This window comes from Triturus cristatus, chromosome 5_1 (assembly GCF_964204655.1).
Source record: "Triturus cristatus chromosome 5_1, aTriCri1.1, whole genome shotgun sequence".
Classification (NCBI taxonomy): Eukaryota; Metazoa; Chordata; class Amphibia; order Caudata; family Salamandridae; genus Triturus; species Triturus cristatus.
This window is the reverse complement of record NC_140587.1, coordinates 775,012,312-775,027,832: the sequence shown is the minus strand read 5'-3', so window position 1 is coordinate 775,027,832 and position 15,521 is coordinate 775,012,312.

Sequence of the window (15,521 nt, the reverse complement as noted above, 5' to 3'; positions counted from 1 at the left end):
GCAGGGGCAATAGATCCTGTGGAAGTGGGAGTGGAGGGCAAATGGGAGTGGATTATCGAAGAGAGTATAAGGTATTTGGATGGCAAAGGAACCAGGGTGATTTGGGAGGCATGGATTAGGAAAGGTTATATGTCAGAACAATGAGTTCCTTTACAACGCCTACCTGAACAATGCGTCTTAACCACGACTAGCTTTACCACGCATTCCTTTACCACAATTTTTCGTGGTAAAGACATGCATGGTAAACAGCTATCCGTGGCTGAGTTTACCACACTCCTTCCTCTCCCCCTGAGCCCTAAATACACCCCCTAACCTTCTTAAAACTACCCTGAACCCCCACCCCCTAAAAACTAATCTATACCCCTTCCACCCCTAATAACTACCCAGAGCCCCCAGCCCTAAAACTAATCTGAATCCCTCCCACCCCCTAAAAACTACCTGTAACCCCCTCCCACCCCTTAAAAACGTACCCAAACCCCCTTCCCCTAAAAACTAACTCGAACCCCCAACCCCCTCAAAACCAACTCAAACCCCTCCCACCCCCTAAAAACTAACCTGAACCCCCCACCCCCTAAAAACTAACCCGAGCCCCTGCCACCCCTGAAAACGGAACCCTTCACCCATAAAAAACTTAACACAAGCCCCCCCTCCACCCCAAACCCCTCTTACCTGTTTCTAGTTGGCACGCCTCTGAACTCTGCCCTGCACAAACACTAGACTGACTTAGCCTTAACCACACACATGCGTGGTTAAGGCTAGGTGGTTGCTTGGGCAAGTCATTGTTCGGCTTGCATGACTCTGGAACTTGTTGTTCCAGAGTTGTTGTTGAGGATGTTTCCCATTAGGAAAACCCTCAGGCAAGAGTGGTCTGGGGAGTGACCACCACACAATCACAGCAAAAGAGTCTGGGGAAAGGTTGCACCAACTGGGTTAACTAGGGTCCAATTATGCCAACAAAAAGAGAGGAGGAGGTTGTCTGTGGCCACTCCAAAAGCACAAGGGCACAATATTTCAGATTGCTCATATACTAAAACCACAGCTGAATGATTGTTTGACAATGGTGGGAGTAGAGCGCAGTATGAAGTGGAGAATGGGTTTCTGTTGGGGTAAGAGGATGAGAGTAATTGTCTGGAAAAGCGAGAGATTCAGGAGAGGGTTGTGATAGGTGAGGAAGAGAGACTACAAAGGACAGAAAATGTGGAGAGGCAATTAATTGCCAAAGGAAGTTTGGTGCAGTGCAGATGTCAAGTGTGGAACGAGAAAGAATCAGCCAGTGCACTGTGTGGAGACAGGAAGTTTGTATAAAGGCTGGGGAATAGATTTGAAAGAAGCTGGAAAAGATCTTTGCAGCAAGGCACAGGGAACAAGTAGTTGGAATGGGAAGTTGGGGTATCTCAAAAGAGGGGGTGTGAAGTGTAAATCAGTTGGCATTGGTAATGGTATTATAGAAACCAAGCAAAAGGCACATTTGCAAGAGTCAGGGATGTGAAAAATCAATGGAATCAGCTACAACATCGCGAGACAAGATGGAGAAAGTTGCTGGTGAAGTTTAAGAGGTGAAGTCTAGGGAACAGAAGGGGGAGGAAGAAAAGAAGGGAGAAGAGAACGGTGGGGTTATTGTAGCGCATAATGTTAATAAAAAATGTTTGGCTCATATGGGAAGAACAATGCCCTTAGAAGCACATTTAACTAATAATATGAAGGAGAAAATATGGTGGGGAGAATCTGTGGATGTTTACAAGTTATTACACAGAGAGATACAAGTGAAGGGGGGTCAAAAGAAGAGTAATGAGAGCTGGCCAGGTATATTAGGGTCCAAGTAAATATTGATACATGGACATCAGTTCTTTTTTTATTTACACTAGTGAATACAATGAGTGCAATGCTGATAGAACTGCAGCTTTGTTCAAGTACATTGATGTTATTGCATAGTTAGGTATTGAGGCCTTAGCATGGCATAGATACGATAAGGAATTCAGAGTACATTTGAGCATCAATACAAAGAAGCCCTGGGGGAGGTTTCTTTAGAATTGTGGTTGCAGTGAATAGTGCCCACATGACCATCGCCTGCTGCACATGCAGCAAGCAGTCAGCAGATTTAGAACTGGCCTTTTCTGTGTCATAGGTGAATGCACGTTCCTAGATCAGGAGCGTGTCTCCCATTTTGCACTCACAATTGGAAATTAATCCTTTATCTTAAATGAGTAAGCAAATCGTAGCGTTGTTCCAAAATAATTCAGTTTATTGGACGTTCAAAGAATTCTCAAATCATCTCTTTAACCTATGTATATTCCAATGTTAGCATGAAATTACACATGTTGTCCAAAATAGCCTGGTTGCCCAATGCATTTCGGGCTATCAAAGCCCTTCGTCAGGAGCGTAACTATAAATAGGAGGAAACAAGGAATCAGGCTGTTACTAACGCTAGAATGTGTGTAAGTGTTCAACCACTTATAATGGTGTGGCTATGGCTGTGAACCAAGGTGCACACATGTAACAAAATGTGGAAGATGCTAATCGTGCCAGAGTGAAAGTTTTATCACTTTAACACCGTGAATCGTGAGTGATTGGTGTGCAACGAGACGTTCGTGAACGATATAAGGGACGCAGTGCCAAAAACAACGTATCAGTAAACAGCGTTACACAAATCGATAAGCGTAAATAGGTAGTATGCGAACGCTGTTGGTCTACAAGGTATGAAACTAAACAAAAAAGTGCAAAAGAAAATGTGCAAATATAAACTTACAGTTATAAGATTCTTTTATCGGTGTGTGCTGAGTTCAAGGCGTTCGCGGTGTATCCGGAAGTGAAACTGCTAACCGGCGTGTGGCCGTATATGCTGTGAAAAGCACGTGACCGTCTGATGAAACTTCAAATTGTCGAACTACAGTGCAGAAAGACTCGTAGTTCTATATTACGGTAGCGCGACCGAACAAAAAAGGAGTGATAAGTGCAAGAAATGTTCGTGGTTAAAACAACATAAAAATATTCTCAGTGTCTTAAACACCGTAATGTGGTGTAACCGTGGGGTACATAGTAAGAAAACGTACAGTATGCTGTGTACTAGCGTAAATGCAAATAAGGCATAATAATACACATGAAATTGGATAGGTAAATAAACAATTGTACGAATTGAATGTTTACCATCGCATGCAATATTGACGTATGAAAAGCCTATAAAAGCAAGTAAACTCAAACCATGTACAGTTAAATCATGCGTCATACATGTGTGTAAAGTCCGGTTTCACAAAGTTCGGATTTCGAGGGGATGGATATAGTCAGAATTACTGTGCAAGAAATGGTAACTAATTGCAAAGAATGGTGGCCAATTACAAAAAACAGCCGAGGTCGTAACGTTCATTCAAACCTTTAGGGTTGATGGAGTCCAGTTTGATAATCCAAAATATTTCTCTTTGCAACAAGAATTGGGTATTGTTACATCCTTTCATGATCGGTATCTGTTCTAGAATTAGGAAACGTAGTTGACTGATGTTATGTTGGAAAAGTTGAAAATGGTTGGCAATGGGGGATTTGACCTATCGAGTGCGGATGTTACTTTTGTGCTCGTTGAGTCTTATGCAAATTTTTCTTTCTGTTTTTCCCACATAAACTAAACCACAGGGACATTTCAACAAATACATCACATTCTGGCTATTACACGTGGCTGTTACCTTGAGTTTGATCGGGTAACCTTGGTGGGATGTTGAATGATGTTTCCTTTTATGATAGAATTGCAGTTGCCGCAGTTGTAACATGGTATTGTTCCCTTAAAGTCGGTGTTTTCTGGGATGCTGGGAGTAGATAAGATTTGTTTGAGATTCCGCGATCTCTGATAAGCAAATCTAGGAGGTGTGTCAAAGACATTTTTAAAATCCGCTTCAGTGCTCAACATAGGCCAATACCTTAAAATAGTTTTTTTGATGAGATAACTTTGTGTTGAAAATTTAGAAACAAAAACGCTTCGAGATTCTGTTTGTTGTCTAGGTTTGTGCTGAAGAAGCGTCTGACGTGTTGATTTTTCAGCTTTCAGAACAGCATTTTCCAAGATGTGTGTGGGGTATTTACGTTGTTTGAATTTGTCAATGTATGATTGTTTGCTTTTTTCATATAAATCATTGGTACTTGATATTCTTTTCAATTTGAGTAGTTGAGAATATGGTAGATGCTTTTTGAGCAAAGGTTGATGAAAACTTTGGAAATGTAATGAGTTGTTACGATCAGCTGGTTTAGTGTATACTTGTGTGATAAGATGTCCTTCGTTTTTTGTTATGAGAGTATCAAGAAATGTTATGGAATCCTTACTTATGGAGTGGGTAAACTCAATACGATGGTCAACTGTATTCAGTGTCCTGATAAGAGATTCTAGACTGTGAGTTGAACCTTTCCACAGGATGAAAATATCATCGATATATCTCTTGGATAGAATGAGGTTCTCAATCAATTCTTGTGTGTTTAAGATGTTATCCAATTAAAATCGGTACATGTATAGATTCGCGTATGTGGGGTTGGCACAATTGCCCATAGAAGTACCAGAGCATTGAATGTAGTATTTCCCGGACCACTCAAAATAACTGTGATATAATGTGAAATGGATGAGTTTCATAAGAAAAACCTTAAGGTCATTGGGTTAATCCGTAGTCAAAAGAAATGATTCTATGGCCTCCATTCCTTTGTCATGAGGTATTGACGTATATAGAGATTTGACATCTATTGTACAAAGGATTGTGTTTGGGGTTATTTGGTCTTGTATGGATTCTATGATTGTGAGAAAGTCAGTGGTATCCTTGATATGTGTGGTCATAGATTGCACTAGTGGTTGTAAATGCTTGTCCAGATATCTTCGAACGGGTTCGTGTAGTGAGTTGATGGTGGAAACAATGGGTCTAAACGGAGGTTTGGTGGCATGTTTGTGGATTTTCGGTAACATGTAGATGGAAGGTATTGACGCCTAAACCTCAACTACTACAATCGATCAAGCACGAGTGCACTCACCCTGTCCTGTTTTCTTCTCTGGGTCATACTATCTGTGGGGAGAGCGGAAGCCTATGGAAGAAGAACGCCAGGTGCTCCAGGAGGAAGAATGTTGGATATTTAATGAAGGAATGTGCTTCCACCAGTTTTGCTGCTACTGGCATGAATGTTCTGACTGTGGGGGGAGACACTCACTTACACAGTATTTTGGGCAGTGGCCAGTGGGGGAACAGTGGAGGATGCGCTGGGGCAGGGGGCAACAGTCTCAGTGTTCTCAGAAGGGCCTCCACATCAGTAAATTGTGAAAGGATATTGGACTGGCTGGCCAGACAAGGAAGAGGACAGCAGACTAAAAGAGGGTTTCAGTGAAAGTTTTAGATTTAGATTTCAAGGCCCCAGACAACAGTGTTGGTCAGATAAATGGCAATCAGTGGGGATGGAGGAATTAAGGAAAGAAATGCAGGAAGAAAAGATTGCCATCCCATTTTTTGAGTTGTCATTGCCAGATTTGATAATGTCCCTTTTAAGGGTGGTTCTAAGGAAAAAACAAGGGGAGAATTGTTTGATTCACCATTTATCGTGGCCGGAGGGGGCATCAGTGATTGAATACATTTCTTCAGAAGATGCAACAGTGCAGTTTGCCACCATGGACAATGCTATTAAATTGGTGAGAAAATGTGCAGCAGGGGCTGAGTTGGCAAAATGTGACATAAAGTCAGCCTTTTACAAAATAGTAGTTCATCTGGTAGATTTTCCATTGCTGGCGATGCAGTTTGAAGGAGCAACATACGTATACAGAGTTTTGTCCATGGGTTGTGTGATTTCTTTTTCCATTTTTGAATGTTTCAGCACTTTCTTACAATGGGTTTCGTCAATTGGAGCTGGTCACACGCTGATTTCACATTATTTGAAATATTTCTAATTTGTTGGGATATGGTGATTCAGGTGATTGCGGAACAGTGCGGATCATTTGTCAGGATTTGGCAAAGGAGTTCGAAGATTGCGTGTGGAAACATATTCTTGCAAATTTTAATGGGATTAGCATGTTTTAGGCTGATGATGAGACAAATTGGAATGTTCAGATTTTTGGGGGATTCAGCAGGATCTCTCGGTTTTGGTTTCTGCTAGGATGGTGGTGGTGCGCAGAGCAATGACCGAGCCATTGCTAAGGCAGGGCAGAAGTATTGCCTTTTCTTACCTGTTTCTACTGATAGTTGCACTGGTGGAGTGGGGTGTAAAACTGTCCAAGAGAAGAGTGTTGGTCAATGTAGATAACATGACAGTGGTGGGGTTTGCTAACTGACAGAACATGAAGGACTAGCAGCTCTTGAGAAAGTTTATGTTTGTCTGCATTTCAATATTGTTTTTAGAGCAAAGCATGTCCTTGATATGAGCAATGACATTGCTTACCCTTTATCTCATTCGCAGTGGCACAGGTTTTGAAGTTTGGTCCCAGGAGCAGAAGAGAATAAGGCTGAGTCGCTACAGGTCATCTTGTCACTGGGCTAATAAGCTTACTGGAACTTGTCTAAAAATCTGTGTCAGTAACTGGTAGACAGTCTTACTGGCAGGCTTGGGGGGGTTTTCAAGAAGTTGGGGTAGTAAGAGAGTGGATGATAGAAAGGATTTGGAACTATGTAACAAAGACTTGATACGTTTTGTATTATCTTTGATTGACAGAAGATTATCAGTTGTTATCATTGGCAGCAAACTGGCAGATTTTATGTTATATGGGAAGTTATTTCCGGGTATGACCTGTTGGCTGGGGAACTGGTGAGGAGAGTACTAGCAGGATGGTCAAAAGTGAAAGGAAGGAAATCTAAGCTACAGGAACCGATTACATTTCTCTTCTTGACAAGGTTGCAGCAGGTGTTGGAATTTTAGTGTTATGATAATCATGAAGTCAAAATGTTTAGACTTGGCATGTTGTTGATGTTTTACTGGGCTTTCTGTGTATCTAAATTGTTTGGTTCAAGGAACAAATCAGGAGTAAATAGAGAGGATGTGGTGATGGAGGATACAGTTTTGAAAATGTGACATAGGCTTTCCATAACAGATCAGAGTGGGGTAGGCATATGGGTTGTGTTGAGGAGTGAATTAGTGACAGAGGCATGTAAAGTTTTGGTGTGGAAGAGATACTTAAATTTCCTGATGTGGTTGGAAGATGTGGGTTTCTGCCATGCTGATGGTGGGACAGTGATGGTAGCCAATCTTGTGGGTGTATTGAGAAAATCATTGGTTAACTGGGGATTGACTACACAGGGCGTTGGCATGCATTCTTTCCGGATTGGTGCTGCATCTGAGGCAGAAATGTTAAGCCCTAGAGACTGAGGAAATAAAAGAGGATTGGAAGATGCAGGTCTAGGTGTTGTGAGAAGTACATATGGGGGTAGGGTTGTTTGAATTTTAGGGTATGGTCTGTTTTGGTTATGTTCTCTGTGTTTTATTCTAGGTTTGTACAAAGCCAATCGGTGGAAAAACTTGTGACGTTAATTGTTGGGCATTGATTGTTTCAATTGGATGCTAAGGGCCCCATTTAGATTTCAGTGGACAGGTTTACTCCGTCACAACGGTGACGGATATCCTGTCCGCTGAAATGTAAATCCCATAGGATATTATGGGATTTATATTTCGGTGGACGGGATATCCGTCACTGTTGTGATGAAGTAACCCGTCCGCCGAAATCTAAATCAGGCTCTAAGTCTACTGGCAGCAGGCCAAATGGTCGTTCCTTGAGCAATGAGAGTTTTGTGTGCAAGTACTGGGATAAAAGTTTAATGATATTGAAGTTATCTAAATAGTAATCCCAAGGGCCACACTTACCAGTGGCCCGCAATATCAAGTCAATAATAAGCAGTTGGCAACGTAGAAGGTTCAAGCGTTTATTGGCCACAACAGAACTCTACATAGAGGAGCCTCATCGATCTTCACCCATCAGGTGCGCCGAGGAAGACTGTTGGCCCCTTGACAAGATCACACTTATATACATAACAGACTCAGCATACAAAGCATTGTCAGTGGAAAAACACCAGTTAGCCCTGGAGCTCCTAAACGAGCTCATACCATCTGCACACATAAGGTTACTATCTTCTTCAGAGAAGGTCGGCCGGGTGACTCCCTTTCGTCTCGGGCACAAAGGAATTTCGCTTAATACTCCCTACTGCAGATGTGACCTTGGGCCTCAGCCGTAAATACAATTCACACTGTCTCTAGGCTGGTACGAGCTAAATCATACAGACGGTGTACAGAAAGAACCACGTGATCTGAGGCACGACTGGTCATGATCCAAGATGGCCGCAGTATGGCTTTTCGGCCCTTTCTATCCTACAAGACACGGAGACCAAATGGGCTGTCTTATAAAGCAGCTCTCAATGCATATGGAGTAGAAACACAGCCCAAGATACATTATGCTAACTTCACATACTGACTTGAATCCCACAGAATGGCCCTTTTTAGCATAATGTAGCTATCCATCAAACTATTCTTCGAAAATGCCCTCGTCTATCTGCATTATGTCATGTATTTCTTTCTGCACTAGTTGAGCGCTCACCCTAGCAGAGTTTGCCTCAAGCTTAGGTAGAGCAAGACGAACTTGGGTAGCACAATAGGAGCAACAGGCGGGCCCACATTGGATGCAAATACAACAGGTAAACAGGAAACCCCCTATTCCTAGGAGGACCATGAATATTTTCCAACCCCAGGTGGTAAGGAGACCCCAGAACCACCCCGAAAGAGACCAAGTACCTGTCTCCGTATGTATTTCAGATGCTAATCGATGCAACTTCTGCATGGCCAAATGAACCGAAGGGGCGGAGTCAGGTATATATACGCAGCAGGAGCTGCCGATCACTCTGAATGCTCCCCCACGATCAGCGAGGATAACGTCTAAAACAAGGCGGTTTTGGAGGGTCACAAGTCTGGTCGCTTGAAGCTCAACAGTTATATTAGTCAATATCCCTGCGGTGGTATTCACTACCCCCTCTACTACCCTAGACAATCTTCTAATCTCCTTACTGGTTATAATGGGCCCCCATATAGGCAGAGCTCCTTTGATAACATCAACAAAATGCTGGGCAGGGGTATCAGTCTGGTCTGTGGCGTCCCTATCAGTGTTTCCTGATTCGAGACTCCTTCGGTTCAGCGTGTGAGATCTATGATAGTCGGAAGGGGCTATAGAAACGGGAGGGTATAGGAAGGATAAGTAACATTTACCTGACCACCCTCTAGGGAGCCAGGTATAAGCATTTTCTCCGCACACAAAATATACATTCGGAGGAGTGATTATAGGCGGGATACTAAAGGTTTGTAAGCTATAGGTATAGTTACATTTACTAACTCCAACAGATAGATGGCCAGTACCATGTATGCAAAAGGAGGACGAGGTGTTCAACACAGGGACCGGAATGAAAGGACACAAAATCTAACACTTCGTCCCTCAACCAGGTGTCATTTTCATGTTCCGTATACACATTCCTGCAGGCGGTAGGATCCAAAGTACCATCCGTACCTTCAGCATTTGGGGTGAATCCCTGGTGCCTTTCTATATAGGCCAGGATTAGTTCGTAATCCTTCTCTGAGAATCGGTGCTCATCAACAGTATAATGTTCATACATCATTGACAATAATTTGAACCAAGCTTCACAACTGCCTAAATATGACAAAGGCATTGAAATGAACAGATCATGCTTGTGCATTACTGAGGGAAGAAGGCCACATACCCAGCAATTCGTGACATTCGTTGAACTATGAGTCTGATGTAACATTTCAATAAAAGCATTATTCACATATGTCTGACGATGTCTCTCTTTATGTGACGCAAAAGTCTGAAAGTGGTGCTCCTCGGGAGCGGGGGTGGCAGCTATCAGGATGTGCACAGGATGGCGGAATTCTAGATAGATGAACATTCCTAAACATAACATTAACGAAACAACTATTATGGTAATGAAAACAATCTTGGCACGCAAACTCCAAGTCGAAAACATTGGCAGATGTGGATACAAAGGGCGGTGCACTATGGGACGCTCCTCTTCAGGGACAAAACGGGCAAAAGGGTACATTCTCACTAAAAGTCCAGGTATAACCTCGGGAAAAAGGGGGGGGGGGTTCTACAAGCAGTCCAACCTGCCGGAGGGTGCTTCTTTCCTGTGTCCGTATTTGAGCCTCACAGGCAGACTCCTATTGTTCCATGCAATACAAAAAGGAAGGAGGGCACAAAAACTTCTCGCGTCGGAGTTGCACTTGACACAACTCTTGCTGGGAAGAAACTCTACCTGGGCCCCTACCAACTAATCAGTGTCTCTATCTTCTTTCTGAACAGAGCGTTATCAAAAGTTCCAAGCTCTCAACTAGTTCAGTCCAGTGTTTTTACCTTTCCCAGGGTTTTACTCAGACCTACATTCTCATTCTCTAGGCTGAACCTGGGATCTTTGCTTTCTGGCGGGGCCGCAGGTTGTAGCGAACATGACCCGGTATTTCAGGATTAATGAAAAGAACAGGCACAGTGGGGTCAGGTAAAAGACTGGATGCGTGACTTTCTCTGTCACATATTGCATTCCCAGGCGTCAAATTACCTGTCGCAGATGTCACCGAACTCACGACACCCTCCACTCGCCCATCCGTTTCTCCCTGGGCGTCTGGGGAGGGTGACTTTTCGGTAGGTTTATCACCTTTGAGCCTCAATGCTTCGCTCATGTCCCTCTGATCGTAAGGGAAGTGGGACCTTTTTCAGATGCGATACGTGGATCCAATGCCGCTACCCTTCAACTTTAACAGCCGTCCTCGTAGCCAAGAGTATTTGAAAGGGCTTGGTCCAGCGTGGGTCTAGACTCGATTTCCGTTGGTAGTTCCGAACCAGGACCCACTGTCCAGGTTCCAGGCTGTGTCCAGGACCCTCCGGCAGAGGCTGCAGTACTGCTGATATCTGTTGATGAATAGAACGAAGATCTTTAGTCAGTGCATAAAGGTAGTCTGCCGACATAGGGTACTCAATGTCTCTAAGGGATTTTGGTTGCGGCACACCCCATACATTAGCGGGCCTACCAAATATCACCTCATACGGCGATATCCCACTGCGGGAGTGGGGAGTGGTTCTTACAGACAGTAAGGCCAGGGGTAAGAGATCAGGCCATTTCAGTCCTGTGGTAGCCTGTAGCTTTGCTAATTTCAATTTTAAGATCCCGTTATATTTTTCCACCAGTCCTGCTGATTGGGGGTGACGGGCAGCATGGAACTTCTGCTGTATGGACAGGCCCTTGCAAACATGTTCAACAAGGTCAGCATTAAAATGTTTCCCATTATCACTCCAGATCACCCGTGGTAACCCATAGCGGGGGAAGAACTCTTTTACTAGGGCTTTTGCGGTGGCTAGGGCAGTATTTTCCTTGGTAGGGTACGCCTCCACCCACTTGCTGAACGTACAAACCACCACTAAGACATATTTGAGATTGTTAACCCGTTCCAACTGAATAAAATCCATTTGTAATACCTCAAAAGGTAGGGTGGGGGGAGCGAAGCTACAGGTCAGAACAGGGATGCTACCCCCTGGATTATGCTGTAGGCAAATCATACAATTCTGAACCAGTTGCTTTGCAGTCCTATGGATGTTGGTATTATACCATACGAGATCTAGTATTGCGCAAATACCTTGTATCCCCACATGTGCGGGCCCGTGTGCCATGGCCCCTACCACATTCACGAATGCATTCGGCAGAAGCCATCTACATCTTTCTGATAGGTCAATCCAACATCCATTGTCATCCAGCTTCCCTATCTGTTCTTGTCAGTACTTTAGTTCTTCAGGGGTTGCTTCTGATTGCAATTCTTTCACACTGTCTATAGTGTTATTGAATGTCTCTGTTTCTACCATCCCTTTATGCAGGCTCGCTACAAACATGGAGGTGGTATTAGATTGGGCAGTTTCTTTAGCAATTCTGTCCGCAAAGGAATTTCCCTTACCTACATTATCCACTACTGCTTTATGAGCACTACATTTTACTACGGCTATGGCTTGGGGTAAGGTCAAGGCGGCCAACAATCTCAAGACCAACTGACCATTCTTTATTTTCTGACCATGGGATGTAAGGAAACCTCTCTCCGCCCACAACCTCCCAAAGCTATGTGCTACGCCAAAAGCATACTGGCTATTGGTGTAGACATTTACCCTTAACCCTTCACCTAATTCACAAGCCCTTAGTAGTGCGACCAACTCGGCAGCCTGGGCCGATCGATAAGGTACCTTGGCAGTCTCAACTACTGTTTGCAATGTGGTGATCGCATAAGCAGCGGTCGTAGTGCCGTTAGGTAACCTAAAACATGAGCCATCGACATACAATTCCCCTTGAGGGTCAGATAAAGGCATGTCTGTCAAATCTATCCGCCCCTTTGTTTCTTCTTCTGTCTGAAATATGCAATCATGTATATCTTGACTGTGGTCTTCTAGAGGGAGAGGTAGTAACGTAGCGGGGTTCAGGGTGACACATCGTTTGATGGTGATGTGTGGTGCAAACAGGATCAATTCGTACCCCGTAAGACGCGTACTAGTTAAGTGCTGGGTCTGCGTCCTGTTCAACAATACGTCCACAGCGTGAGGCACCATCACTGTCAGGCCAGTATTCAGGAAAAGCCCTTCCGATTGTCGGATCGCTACCGCAACCGCAGCCGTGGCTCTCAGACAACTGGGAAGTGCTCTGGCGACATTGTCCAATACCGCCAAGAAGTACGCACAAGGTCTTTGCTTACCACCAAATCCTTGTGTTAACACTGAAAGCGAGCAACCGTCCACCTCATGCATGTAGAGTACAAAAGGCTTCCGGTAATCAGGGGTGCCAAGCACGGGAGCAGAGCAAAGAGCAGATTTCAAAGAAACAAAAGCATTCTGACATTCAGCTGTCCAAGGTAAAGGCTCATGCACATCTTTAGTCGTTAGATGCAAGAAAGGTTTAGTCAGCAGGGAATAGTTAGGGATCCACTGGCGACAGTAAGGAGTTATGCCAAGCAAAGCGCGGACATCACGTTGCGTGCGGGGAACAGGCATGTTAGATATAGTTATGATGCGATCAGGAGTCAGTCGTCTGCCCTCCTTCGACAGGAGATGACCTAGATAGGTCACCTCCGGTCGACAATATTGAAATTTAGACAACGAGACTTTATTACCATGGTCTGCCAGATGCTGTAACAACGCAGTCGTCGCCGCTCGGCAACCGTGCTCTGTATCAGAGGCCACGAGGAGATCGTCCACATACTGCACCAGAACGTTACCGGCTGGCAAAGTTAGTGTATCCAGTAAAGTTTTAAGCGCTTGGCTGTAAATACTAGGGCTTTCCGTATAGCCCTGTGGGGCGCGACAAAATCTGAAGCTGCGGCCTCCTAATGAGAACCCGAAAAGATAACGGCTATCTTGATGAATGGGAATACTAAAGAAAGCATTTTTCAAATCAATGACAGAGAAAAACCTAGCAGTTGGAGGAATCATCGTCAAAATAGTAGTGATGTCAGGCACCACGGGATATTGTGGTACTACAATCTTGTTTATTTCACGTAGGTCAATCACAAAACGATATGTGTCAGCATAATCAGGGCTTTGATCTATCGGGGCACGTTTAAGAATAGGGAGGATAGGGCTGTTGCACGTATTGGAAGCTGTCTCCTCCACTACGCCGGTGCGGATCAAACCATGAACGATGGACAATAATGCCCGCTCACCCGCGGGAGCAATCTTATACTGCGGGATTCTAGGTAATCGGGCATTTTGTTTCAGGGTGATCGAAATGGGTGGGATGTGCAACAAACCCACATCAGTATCCCCGGTAGCCCAAAGACTCTGTGGAATCTTTGCAAGTTCAGGGGGAAGAGTGTCCGTTTTGGAAAAACATTGCGCTGAAGGAGGAAAGGGTTTCTTGATAGTCAGATAAACACCATCTGGAGAGCAATGGATGCGAGCATATAGCCTCTTCAGTATGTCCATCCCCAAGAGATTTTCACCACACTGTGAAGTTAGAAGGAAGGGTGAATCAATTGAAATCGGTCCCAAAGTAAGAGAAAGAGGTTGAGAGATGGGGCTTACCACCGGAGTTCCAGAGAATCCTGCAGACACATTATTCTGGCCGGACAGAGCAGCCCCAGGGACAAGGGCATGTGAAACAGAACTATTCATAGCCCTGGTGTCAATTAAAAACTTACCCGGTGTATCCATTATACGGGCATGCACATAAGGTCCGTTTAGATCTACTGGAATTGACACACGTCCCCCACTCTGTCCTCGGCTCTCCTATGCCTCAGAATACCCTGCCGAGTCGTTACTCACACACCCTTCATTGTAGTACTGCTTCCCCTGACCATGGTCAAAATAATTCTGACTATTCTCACCTTGCCCAACACCTTCCTGTCTCGTATGCCCGCCTCGATGACCACCAGCACGGCCTCTCCCTTGGCCCCTCGGGACGCCGTTTTGTGCCTGTAACAACGGGCACTGAGCTCGCCAATGCCCCTCCTGCTTACAGAATGCGCACTGATTTATTCCCAAATCCGTTCGTTCTCCACCCTGTCTGGGGCCCGCCCCTCGTGGGGCGAAATTCTGCGTTCCCCGACCCCTCCCTCGGCCTCTTTCAACTTGCTGTAACAGGACTCTAGTCTTTAAATCCTTCGATCTCTTTTCTGTTTTCTCCTTACTTTCATTCTCCCGATGCTCATAGTATTGAGCCATACTTAAGATAGTTGAAGGGGTAGATGTAGTCCAGGTACTCTCCGCAGCCTGAAGTCGGGCTGATATCTCGGGTAATAGGTTAGTTACAAACCTATTAACGAACAAGCGTATGCCACCCTCCTTGGACAGGTCTTGCCCGCTAAAGTCAATAAAAACCCCTTCAAACCTCGTAAAGAAATCAGACACGCTCTCATCCTTCTTTTGTTTACACGCAGTCAATTTATCCCAGTCCACCTTCCTGGGAGGGATTAGTGAATGCATGTAAGTTATTATTTTGTCCGGCAGGGTCAATATTTCAATTCTAGTCTTATCCCCTGGCTTACGATCCCCATCCCAGTCCCTCAATTGCTCCCAGGTTCCCCCGAACTCCGTCACATGGTCCTGGTCATGTACCTGCCGCCATATGTCCACCGGCACCAATAGAGCAAAAAACAGCTCGATATCAGCCAGTGTCATTACCGCCGAGGAGGCGGCTTCCGTGAGTTCCTTATAGTATGCTGTAGGATTCTTTCTGGGGTCAGGCAACTGGGTTTTCAATGAAAGTACCTTGCTGCGTTTCCACGGGGTGTATACCCATTGCTCCTGAAAACGGGCGTCTACTCCCGGGCGGTTAACCGTCCCATGTGCGTCTACTATCTCAGTTACTTCTGGGTGATAGATGGGGTGCACCTCACGCATTGGAAACTGCTGTACCCCTGCGGGACTAGCTGCTTGTAGGCATGTTCTGTAACTGACCAGAGTTTTCACATTCCCATATACCTCGTCTGGGGTTAACTGAGATTTGTGTGCCTGGGTATGAATGTCATATAGTATGGTCGGAGCTCTTTCCCTGCTATAAACTTGCTCCCAC